This window comes from Bos indicus, chromosome 3 (genome assembly GCF_029378745.1).
Source record: "Bos indicus isolate NIAB-ARS_2022 breed Sahiwal x Tharparkar chromosome 3, NIAB-ARS_B.indTharparkar_mat_pri_1.0, whole genome shotgun sequence".
Classification (NCBI taxonomy): Eukaryota; Metazoa; Chordata; class Mammalia; order Artiodactyla; family Bovidae; genus Bos; species Bos indicus.
This window is the reverse complement of record NC_091762.1, coordinates 53068518-53081620: the sequence shown is the minus strand read 5'-3', so window position 1 is coordinate 53081620 and position 13103 is coordinate 53068518.

The following is a 13103-nucleotide window of genomic DNA, read 5'->3' as shown; positions in this document are numbered from 1 at the left end:
CATAGTTTTCAGTGTGCAAGTCTTTCTTTCAGCTCCTTGGTTAAGCTTATTCCTAAGTATCTTCTTACTTTCGATTCTGTTGTAAATTATATTATTTTCTGAATTTATTTTCAGATAGTTAATTGTAAATATATAGAAATACACAACTTATTTATCTGTTAATTTTATATCCTGCACTTTTACTGAATTTATAGGTTTTAATAGTCATTTGTGGCATGTTTAAGGTCTTCTACATGTAAAATCATACTGTCTACAAACAGAGATAATTTTACTTCTTCCTTGCCTATCTGGATGTCTTTTATGCATCACAATTCTCAATTTCAAAATATATTACAAAATGCTTTAATTATTTTAAAGCAATATAGCACTAGCATAAAAACATACATATAGACCAAGGAAACAGAGCAGACAGCTCCAAATTAAACCCATGAATATACAATCAACTGGTCTTCCACAAGGTTGCCAAGAATAAATAGCAAGGAAAGAAAGTCTCTAAATATCTTGATTTTTAAGATATTTGGCCAAATGACTTCAATTAAAACACAGAGACATTGCCTACAGAGGTCTGTATAGTCAAAGCTATGATTTTTCCAGTAGTCATGTACAGATGTGAGAGCTAGACAATAAAAAAGACTGAGTGCTGAAGAATTGATGCCTTCAAACTGTGGTGCTGGAGAAGACTCTTGAGAGTACCTTGGCCTGCAAGGATATTAAACCAGTCCATCTTAAAGGAAATCAACCCTAAATATGCATTGGAAAGATTGATGCTGAAGCTGAAACTCCAATCCTTTGGCCACCTGATGTGAAGAGTTGACTCATTGGAAAAGACCCTGATGCTGGGAAAGATGGAAGACAGGAGGAGAAGGGGACGACAGAGGATGAGATGGTAGGATGACATTACTGACTCAATGTGTAAGTGAAAGTCGCTCAGTCATGTCCAACTCTTTGTGACCCCATGGACTGTAACCTGCCAAGCTCCTCAGTCCAGGGAATTCTCCAGGCTAAAATACTGGAGTGGGTAGCCTTTCCCTTCTCCAGCGGATCTTCCTGATCCAGGAATCGAACTGCGGTCTTCTGCACTGCAGGTGGAGTTTTTACCAGCCGAGCTGGACATGAGTTTAAGCAAACTCCAGGAGTTGGTGAAGGGCAGGGAAGCCTGGTGTGCTGCAGTCCATCGGGTAGCAAAGAGTCAGACACAACTGAACAACAACAAATGACTTGAAAAAACATTTCTCCAAAGAAGGCATACAAATGGTCAACAGACATATGAAAAGATGTTCAACCTCTCAAATCATCAAGGGAATCAAAACCACAATGAGATTATCATCTCACATCTGTTAGGATGGCTATCATTAAAAACAAAAATAAAATAACAAGTGTTGACAAAGATGTGGAAAAACTGGAACTCTTGTACATGGCTAATAGAAATGTAAAATGGTACAGTGCTATGGAAAACAGTGTGGAGGATCCTCAAAGAAGTATAAAGGAGAACCACCAAATGACCCAGCAATCTCACTTCTGGACTTACATCTGAAAGAACTGAAATCAGGATCTTGAAGAGACAGCTGCATTTCCATGTTCACTGCAGCAATATTCACAACAGCCAACATTTGGAAATAATCTAAATGTCCACTGATGAATGAATAAAGAAATGTGGTATATACATACCATGGACTATTCCAACCTTGAAAAAGAAGGAAATTCTGCCAGTACACAATAATACAATGAAGCTAAGGGATGTTATGCTAAATGAAATAAGCCAGTCACAGAAGATTACTATATGATTGATGGCATGATTCCACTTATATAAGGTATCTAAGATAGTCAAGGGCTTCCCTTGTGCTCCAGATGATAAAGAATCTGCCTGCAATATGGGTGACCTGGGTTCTATCCCTGGGTTGGGAAGAACCCCTGGAGAAGGAAATGGCTACCCACTCCAGTAGTCTTGCCTAGAGAATTCCATGGACAGAGGCTACAGTCCATGGGGTCACAAAGAGTCGGACACAACTGAGTGACTACACTTTCACAACAAGATAGCCAAACTCACAGAAATAAAATGATGGTAGCAAGCAGCTGGAAGGAGAGGGAAATGGGCGATTGCTATTCAGTGGACATAACATGTCAGCTGCACAAAATGAATAAATTCTAGAAATTTGCTGTACAACATCCTACCTATAGTTAAGAATACTATATTGCACACTTAAAAATTTGTTAAAAGGGTAAATCTCATGTTAAATGTTCTTACCAAAAATTTTTAAGTAAAAAAATAAGTAAACTTATACACTGCAGGCTGATTATCTACTTATTTGTTCAACACATACCTACTGAGTTCTTAACCTATAGAAGGAATTTTAAATGCAAGACTATATGAGAGCCACACTTCATCTTCAAAGGCTTCAAAAAGAATTGTGTCGCATTTTCCCAAAAAGTCAGGCATATAGTTCACAAAACAGAGCCAATTCTTTAAAAATATATGGAACTTAAGTGAATTTGATATTTCTGCAATGTATCAAGTCCCAGAAAGTTTTCAAGCTGATCCTTGATGGCAGGCCAATTGATTAATTTGAGTACATCTAAGAGTAAGTGCTTAAGTAACTACTTGACAAGTATTTGTTGAATCAATGAATGAACATATACACAAACTGTATGGAACAAACACATTTAGAGACCAGGATGGAACAGAGACAGAGATTAGCAGCACTGGAAAAACCTAGCAAAGTGAGGAAGAAAGGCAATATCCACAAAATATTTCAATGAAATATTAAAACTGGTCAAGTTTCCATCCTATTTGTTTTAATTATTCACCTCTTTAAAATTAGGGCTTTTAAAAAAAAATCAAAATGTCTATTAAAATGCCAGAATTTGCCAAGTCTAAAGAGGGACCTGGGTGTTTCTGAAAAATTGATCAGAATCTCTTTTATTGTTAAAATTATAGGATACTGACTTAAGAATTTATTCTATCAGAAACAAGAGTGTGAAAGTGATATTATTATAAAATTTGTGTTTGGAATATGGGACTTTCCCTTATTTTTGAAACAAGAAAAATAATTTAAGCGGATACATAACACCATTTAACCAAAAAGCACACAGTTCTCCAGATGTGAGAACTATAAGCCCTCATTTGACTATGTAGATTTACATGAATAGGTATCATATGAGCAAATGTGGGAGTCTTTTCTTAGGGCTTTCAAAGGATGAACATTTAACACTACTAGATGACCTTAATGACCTCAGAAGTCCCAGCATCCCAGTCTCTTGGAAAATTTTGGAATTCCCTATTGATATTTCCCTGATAATAGGTGAGCATAGCCTACCAAAGAGAACTAACTTAAACAGGCCAATTGATTAAGAATGTGTTAAAGACCTAAGAAAGCTTTTTGTACTTTCCTGCCTTGACAACTTTATCTAAGCATTTTTTATAAAATACATACAAACCTCTTTCTCCATTATATACAGCCATTTGATATATATTTATTCTCCTAGATTGTTCAGCTACTTATTCATTCAACCAATCAAAATCAGTGTACAGAGAATAAGGAAAGATCAAAATAATATAAAAGTAGATATCTGCCCTTGGAGAGCTTACAGTCTCCTAGGAGAGACTAGAGATAGAACAATTCGAAAAAGCTAAAAAGAGGTAGAAGAACATACCCAAGATGAATAAAGGCTCACAGATTGTCTGCAAACCATTCAAAAGACATAATACAATTTTGTCATCACCACTCCACTGTACTGGATCATACACAAAACATCCAAATTAAATTGGAGGAGGGTTCAGGATGGGGAACACGTGTATACCTGTGGCGGATTCATTTTGATATTTGGCAAAACTAATACAATTATGTAAAGTTTAAAAATAAAATAAAATAAAAAAAAAAAGAAATATGGGGAAAAAAACCTGGGAAATCTGAACCAATTCACTGCTGCCAAAGTCACACTACATTTCAAAGAAGTCCCTCTATATTTCAGCCACACTGACTCAGCTGAACATTTCTCTATCTTTTTCTGCTGCTGCTGCTGCTGCTAAGTCGCGTCAGTCGTGTCCGACTCTGTGCGACCCCATGGACGGCAGCCCACCAGGCTCCCCCATCCCTGGGATTCTCCAGGCAAGAACACTGGAGTGGGTTGCCATTTCCTTCTCCAATGCATGAAAGTGAAAAGTGAAAGTGAAAGTGAAGTCGTGTCTGACTCTTAGCGACCCCATAGACGGCAGCCTACCAGGCTCCCCCATCCCTGGGATTCTCCAGGCAAGAGTACTGGAGTGGGGTGCCATTGCCTTCTCCGCTGTCTTTTTCTAGGCCTGGCAAATTTATGTGCCAAAGACAGTGGGTTTGGAATATTTGAAAAGATTAGCTCCAAAGCAGATAAATCTTCAGATGAATCCATAGAAAACTATGAGAGGATTTCTGTACACAAACTAAAAATATGAAAATGACACTGTAGACACTTTTTCTGAGTTATGTTTTACTGGGCACCATTTGCTTTACTAACAATTTTTGATCGCCAACTTCCACATAATCTTTATGAAGTAAGCCAAGTTATCTGCCAAGTTCTTAGTTCAGATTGCTAGAGTAGTATACAGGTCCAAAAAATTGAATCAACTGGTATTTACTTTATAATATCTAATTACATATACAATAGGCACCATTTGGGACTATAGGAATGTGCGATTTTAATTGGGGGAGCTAAGACACACATGAAACAATTAGCAATAAATAAAATTTATATAATTAAATATTGTTGTTGATATGGTTTAGACTGGAAAAGAGGTCAGATGGCAACCATAATGATGAAAGTGTCAGAATAGTTAGAAAGAAGAGCTTTCTAGGTTCTGGAGTTGTACGAGCAAAGACAGAGGGGAAAAGAATGTTCACACCACATGTATATGATGGCAAGAAGACCAGTTCATATGGAAAAGAGGGTATGTGCCAGGAAAAAGGGAAAGAGAGAAAAAGACAGGTGGTGTGAAGCTGCAGTGTAGAACGGGAGTTGTCAAGTTCCAGCCAGAAGCCTATTTTTGTAAGCAAAGTGTTCTTGGAACAAAGCCACGTTTGTTTACAGACAGTCTTTGGCTCCTTTCACACAATGGTAGTGTTAAGTAGTTGTGATGGAGACCCTGAGACCCACAAAGCCCAAGATATTTATTGTCTTGTCCTTTACAGATAAAGTCTGCCAATCATTTGGGAAGAGGGGAGGGAACACATACCCGCTGATGTGTTGCCATTTCTTTATACAGTCCCAGTCACATGTATATAATACAGCCCGTTCCCCAGGCTCCATGCGTCTTCTGATAAGGACAGATTATAGAAGACCTTTAAAAACAGGCAGAAGGATTTAGAGTTGATGTAGTAGATAATGGAAATTCTAGGATAAGAAAACAATAAATCTGGAAGATTCACCGAGAATAAGAACAGAAAAGAAATTGGAATGAAAGGCACCAGTAAGATTACTGCCTAAATCCAAGCAAGAGGCTTTCTTAAGAAATGGAGATGACAATTCAAAGAAACATTTCAAAGGATGACTCAAGTATTGGTGACAAATTAATGTCGGACAGGTACTGTAAGGGAAAGCACATCAGAGTAGGAGTAATTGTACTGGGGGCTAGCTTCAGCTCTGCCTTTTACTAGCTGTATCCTTGGCAAAGGCATTTTATGGGTCTCCATTTACTCACTTACAGCACTAGGAAGAGAGTAGAAACATTAATATATACTATTTTTGAGTACCTGCTTGGGCAACAGATACTGAGCAAAGGCATTTCACATATTTATTTCCAATTGTTATAAAAGGCTCTTAAGAAAGGTATTGCCAGGCCCATTTCACAAATGAGGAAACTGAAGCTCAGACAGCTTTAGTAACTTGCCTGATATCACATAGCTCAGTTCAGGTCAGTTCAGTCACTCAGATGTGTCTGACTCTTTGTGACCCTGTGAACTGCAGCACGCCAGGCCTCCCTGTCTATCACCAACTCCCGGAGTTTACTCAAACTCATGTCCATTGAGTCAGTGATGCTATCCAACCATCTCATCTTCTGTTGTCCCCTTTCCCCTCCTGCCTTCAATCTTTCCCAGCAACAGGGCCTTTTCCAATGAGTCAGTTCTTCACATCAGGTGGCCAAAGCATTGGAGTTTCAGCTTTAGCATCAGTTCTTCCAATGAATATTCAGGACTGATCTCCTTTAGCATGGACTGGTTAGATCTCCTTGCAGTCCAAGGGACTCTCAAGAGTCTTCTCCAGCACCACAGTTCAAAAGCATCAATTCTTTGGCACTCAGCTTTCTTTATAGTCCAACTCTCACATCCATACATGACTACTGGAAAAACCATAGCTTTGACTAGATGGATCTTTTCTGGCAAAGTAATGTCTCTGCTTTTGAATATGCTATCTAGGTTGGTCATAACTTTCCTTCCAAGGAGCAAGTGTCTTTTAATTTCATGGCTACAGTCACCATCTGCAGTGATTTTGGAGCCCAAAATATAAAGCCTGTGATTGTTTCTATTGTTTCCCCATCTATTCTCCATGAAGTAATGGGACTAGACGCCATGATCTGTTTTCTGAATGTTGAGTTCTAAGCCAACTTTTTCACTCTCCTCTTTCACTTTCATCAAGAGGCTCTTTAGTTCTTCTTTGCTTTCTGCCATAAGGGTGGTGTCATCTGAATATCTGAGGTTATTGATATTTCTCCCAGAAATCTTGATTCCAGCTTGTGCTTCTTCCAGTCCAACATTTCTCATGATGTACTCTGTGTATAAGTTAAATAAGCAGGGTGACAATATACAGCCTTGACAGACTCCATTCCCAATTTGGAACCAGTCAACTGTTGCTTCTTGACCTGTACACAGATTTCTCAGGAGGCAGGTCAGGTGGTCTGGCATTCTCATCTCTTGAAGAATTTCCCACAGTTTGTTGTGATTCATACAGTCAAAGGCTTTGACATTGTCAATAAAGCAGAAGTAGATGTTTTTCTGGAATTCTCTCACTTTTTTTGATGATCCAACATATGTTGGCAATTTGATCTCTGGTTCCCCTGCCTTTTCTAAATTCAGCTTGAACATATGGAAGTTCTTGGTTCAGGTACTTTTGAAGCCTGGCTTGGAGAATTTTGAGCATTACTTTACTAGCATGTGAGATGAGTGCAATTGTGTGGTAGTTTGAGCATTCTTTGGCATTGCCTTTCTTTGGAATTGGAATGAAAACTGACCTTTTCCAGTCCTGTGGCCTCTGCTCAGTTTTCCAAATTTGCTGGCATAGTGAGTGCAACACTTTCACAGCATCATCTTTCAGGATTTGAAATAGCTCAACTGGAATTCCATCACCTCCACTAGCTTTGTTTGTAGTGATGCTTTCTAAGGCCCACTTGACTTCCCATTCCAGGATATTTGGTTCTAGGTGAGTGACCACAGCATTGTGATTATCTGGGTCATGAAGATCTTCTTTGAATAGTTCTTCTGTGTATTCTTGCCACCTCTTCTTAATATCTTCTGCTTCTGTTAGGTCCATACCATTTCTGTCCTTTATTGTGCCCATCTTTGCATGAAATGGTTCCTCGGTATCTCTAACTTTCTTGAAGAGATCTCTAGTCTTTCCCATTCTGTTGTTTTCCTCTACTTCTTTGCACTGATCAGTGAGGAAGGCTTTCTTATCTCTCCTTGCTGTTCTTTGGGACTCTGCATTCAAACGGGTATATCTTTCCTTTTCTCCTTTGCCTTTAGCTTCTTTTCTTTTCACAGCTATTTGTAAGGCCTCCTCAGATAACCATTTTGCTTTTTTGCATTTCTCTTTCTTGGGTATGGTCTTCATCACTGCCTCCAGTACAATGTCATGAACATCTGTCCACAGTTCTTCAGCACTCTGTCTATCAGAAATAATCCCTTGAATTTATTTGTCACTTCCACTGTATAATCGTAAGGGGTTTGAATTTAGGTCAGACACAAATGGTCTAGTGGTTTTCCCTACTTTTTTCAATTTAAGTCTGAATTTGGCAATAAAGAGTTCATGATCTGAGCCACAGTCAGCTCCCGGTCTTGTTTTTGCTGACTGTATAGAGATTCTCCATCTTTGGCTGCAAAGAATATAATCAGTCTGATTTCAGTATTGACCATCTGGTGATGTCCATGTGTAGAGTCTTCTTTTGTGTTGTTGGAAGAGGGTGTTTGCTATGACCAGTGTGTTCTCTTGGCAAAACTCTGTTAGCCTTTGCCCTGCTTCATTCTGTACTCCAAGGCCAAATTTGCCTGTTACTCCAGGTATTTCTTGACTTCCTACTTTTGCATTCCAGTCCCCTATAATGAAAAGGACATCTTTTTTTGGTGTTAGTTCTAGAAGGTCTTATAGGTTTTCATAGAACCGTTCAACTTCAGCTTCTTCAGCATTACTGGTAAGGGCATAGACTTGGATTACTGTGATACTGAATGGTTTGCCTTGGAAACGAACAGAGATCATTCTGTCATTTTTGAGATTGCATCCAAGTACTGCATTTCAGACTCTTTTGTTGACCATGATGGCTACTCCGTTTATTCTAAGGGATTCTTGCCCACGGTAGTAGATATAATGGTCATCTGAGTTAAATTCACCCATTCCAGTCCAATTTAGTTCGCTGATTCCTAAAATGTCAATGTTCACTCTTGCCATCACCTATTTGACCACTTCCAATTTGCCTTGATTCATGAACCTAACATTCCAGGTTCCTATGCAATATTGCTCTTTACGGCATCAGACTTTACTTGCATCACCAGTCACATCCACAACTGGGTGTTGTTGTTGCTTTGGCTCCATCTCTTCATTCTTTCTGGAGTTATTTCTCCAATGATCTCCAGTAGCATATTGGGCACCTACGGACGTGGGGAATTCATCTTTCAGTATCCTACCTTTTTGCCTTTTCATACTGTTCATGGGGTTCTCAAGACAAGAATACTGAAGTAGTTGGTAAAGTAATAAAATAAGTTTCAAACTTAGAACTGATCTCCATATGCACAGGGTATCATGTGGTATAAATGCCCATTAATCACATAAGGGATAATCACCACTTCATTCAGGGAAGTCCTGTATCATCTTTCTCTAAGGCATTTACATAGTTAAGACTTCCCCTCTCTCCATCCCTCTAAAGTGGGGTGTGTATCAAGTGCTCACCAAAATTCATGTGCTCCTTTACATTCCCAGATGCCCTTGAAGTTACCTTGACTGTGATTTGGATAGTTAGACATGGGTAGAAATGATGTAAGCCACTTTCAGACTTGGCCCTAAAAACAAAATAATAATTGATGTGTATAGTGCTTTATATTTCCCAGTGAACAGGCTTTCTTACATAAACTATCTCATTTGGCTCTCACAGCAAATAAGAACTGGAGTTATTATCATCAGAAACATGATTGCAGATAAAGATACTTAATCACAACCAGATTAGATAACTGGATTTTCTGTAGGTAAGGGAATGCCTCTGAAGGCTACGTGTCCTTCATTTCTGCATCCCAGCACCCAGGCAGTGCCTAAAACCAACCAGTGCCTTCTGGTCGAATTGGAGTAACACGTTAGTGTATAAAAAGGGTTCACACTGCACAAAAATAGACGGTTCTTGTAAATAACAGAATTAGTTCTGAAATAATATAAAAGGCTAGCAGTTATATCATTTTCTCATAGCTAAGATTTCCTTCTCCCCTTAATAGTTTTTCTGCTTACAACCAATGTCAACTTTAATTGTTTTACACAGCAGGACATTTCTCTTCTTCTCTTCTGATCCAAACCCACTGCTACTCAGTGACAATTTCAAACAGACAGTAAACCAGTCTCACATTCTCACCCTGTACTTGGCAATATTTAAGCCAATACCTTTTCAAGTCAGTTCAGTTCAGTCGCTCAGTAGTGTCCGACTCTTCACTACCCCATGAATCACAGCACGTCAGGCCTCCCTGTCCATCACCAACTCCCGGAGTTCACTCAGACTCACGTCCATCGAGTCAGTGATGCCATCCAGCCATCTCATCCTCTGTCGTCCCCTTCTCCTCCTGCCCCTAATCCCTCCCAGCATCAGAGTCTTTTCCAATAAGTCAACTCTTTGCATGAGGTGGCCAAAATACTGGAGTTTCAGCTTTAGCAAAAAAAGAAAAAAAGAGCCAGTTCAGAAAATAAGCAAGAGGATTGAGTAGTTTATTTCTATAATGTGAAATCCAAGATAGAATTCAATTAATGCTTCCAAGATAGAATTCAATTAAGTTTCCTTAGCATTAATTGAATTCTATCTTGGATTTCACATTATAGAAATAAACTACTCAACCCTCTTGCTTATTTTCTGAACTGGCTCTTTTTTTCACTTCCACTGGAATTTAGCAAGAAAATTGTTTCAGTTGGATCAGCCATCGTGCCTTGATGTGATAACAAAAATGAAAATGAATGATGGAGAAAAAAAATCAAAAGATTTGCTCTTTGAGATATAATTTAGTGTCTGGCAAGAATAATTTGAGAAAATTGTGTCCACTTTCTGACCACATAACTAAACAAACAATGAGTGAGGAAGTCCTGCTGAGAGATATTTTCACATTAAAAGGTGCTAAAACCGGGCTAGATCTCCTTATAGCCCAGCTGGAGGCCTTCATTCCATCTTTAGTCATTTCCTCTCTGACTGGTAGCAACTGGTGAGGCAGAGGGAAAAGGGGAGACTGTGCCTCTGTGCTGATTCAGTCAGCAATTCAAGGAATCAAGGAATGACTTGAGAGGGTTAGGGATTCGTGTCCTTCCAGTCACTTCCAGAGGTCACAGGGAGCAATGTTCAAGTGGCTGGAGAGAGAGGGGGAATAAAAAAGATTAGAAATCTTCTTAGGACTTTATCAGAGATCTAATATAAGTCTAAATCATACTCAGCAGTAATTCACCAGAGGATCTGTATGGATTTGGCCCTCACTGATGGCCAGCTACTACAAAAGAGAAGGAAATTAAATATGCTTAGATATCCAGCATATAGATATAAAAGCAGATAGCCTCTCTTACATAGCTATGGGGGCTGTCTTTTGGAGTCTCGTGATAAACATGTGATAAATATGCAAACATCAGAGTCCATGGTTAATAGAGTTCTATAAGGATTTAGGAAGACAGAACTTCACCAGAAGTATCATGTCCTCTGCATGTCATCAATAGTATTCACGCAACTGATTCAGTAAACAGCTTGGGTGCCTGCTCCAGACGAGGCATTATACCAGAGACTTCCAAAAGCTAAGCAGTGTCCAACTCTTTGTGACTCCATGGACTGTGGCCTGCCTGGCTCCTCTGTCCATGGGATTTCCCAGGCAGGAATACTGGAGCAGGTTGCCATTTGTTTCTCCAGGGGATCTTCCAGGGGATCCAAGGATCAAACTCATGTCTTCTACTTGGCAGGTGGATTCTTTACCACTGATCTGCCTGGGAAACCCTCAGTATAAAGTTGGATATATAAAGACGGGGGAGATTTACCTTTTGGATTCACAGTCCAGGACAGGGTTTCCCAACCACAACAACACTACTGACATTTGGGGCAAAGTAATTATTTGCTGTGCAGCTGTCCTGTGCATTGTAGGCTATTTAGCAGCATCCCTGGCCTCTACCCACCAGATGCCAGTAGCATTCTGCCTCAGTTGTGCTATCAAAATGTTGTGACAACCAAAGATGTCTCCAAACATTGCCAAATGTCCCCTGGAGAGGAGTAGGCAAAATTTCACAGCCCGTTGAAAACCACTCATTTAATGGGAGAAATACGGTTTTGTAATCAAATAATCACAATACATTGAGAAGGGCTAGAATTTGTAGGAAATGCTGTGGGAGCACTCAGAAGAGAGCAGCTAGATAACCCAGAGTGGAGGAAGAGGAGGATGAATGCTCTATCAGCATTAATCACACTCCAGTAACCCAGTATGCTAAAAAGCAGATAATAGACAACAGGTAACACTTATTCTTGGAGAAGGCAATGGCACCCCACTCCAGTACTCTTGCCTGGAAAATCCCATGGATGGAGAAGCCTGGAGGGCTGCAGTCCATGGGGTCACTAAGAGTCAGACATGACTGGGCGACTTCACTTTCACTTTTCACTTTCATGCATTGGAAAAGGAAATGGCAACCCACTCCAGTGTTCTTGCCTGGAGAATCCCAGGGATGGGGGAGCCTGGTGGGCTGCCATCCATGGGGTCACACAGAGTCAGACACGACTGAAGTGACTTAGCAGCAGCAGCAGCAACACTTATTCTCTGGTGGCTCAGACAGTAAAGAATCCGCCTGCAATGTGGGAGACCTGGCTTCGATCCCTGGGTTGGGAAGATCCCCTGGAGGAGAGGGTATGGCAACCCACTCCAGTATTCTTGCCTGGAGAATCCCCATGGACAGAGGAGTCTGGCGGGCTACAGTCTAAAGAGTCAGACACAACTAAGCACAGCGTAGCATAACACTTATTGAGCACTTTCTATGTGTCTTACACTGTTCTAAGCATTTTGCAGACATTAACTCATTAATCTTCATAACAGTCCTAGAAGACAGATTCTATGATTATCCTCATTTTAAAATAAAGAAACAGACATAGAAAGGTTAAGTAACCTGTCCAAGTCACAGAGCCAGTAAATAGTGGTGGCACGATTAAAAATCCAGGCAGTATATCTCAGTACATCTGCTTTAAAAAAAAAAAAGAAGAAGAAGAAAGGGGCAGCAGTCTGGCTCCTGCAAACATATTTTCAAACAATATAAGTAAGAAGACAAAAAGAGGCTTGAACACAAAAAGGATTAGCACTGCTAGCAGTGAGAAGATGGGGGGGGGGTGCGGTGAAATGCATACTGTATTATAAACGTCAAACTTGCTGAGACTAGATCTTAATTACTCCCACAACCAAAAAGAAATGATAATTACGTGTCATGATAAAGGTGCTAACCAACCCTGCAATGGCAATCATGTTACAATAGATGATCAAATCAACATGTTGTAGGCCTTAAACTTACCCAGTGTTACATGTCAAATATATTTCAATTAAAAAAAAAAAAAAAGGAAAGGAAAAGAAATCACAAGGAAAAAGAGAAGGGTGTCAAAAAGAGGCAATGCTTACCCACTTTGGAAAATTGTAGAAAATTGTATGTTGGAGATAATAAGACTAGAAGGAAAT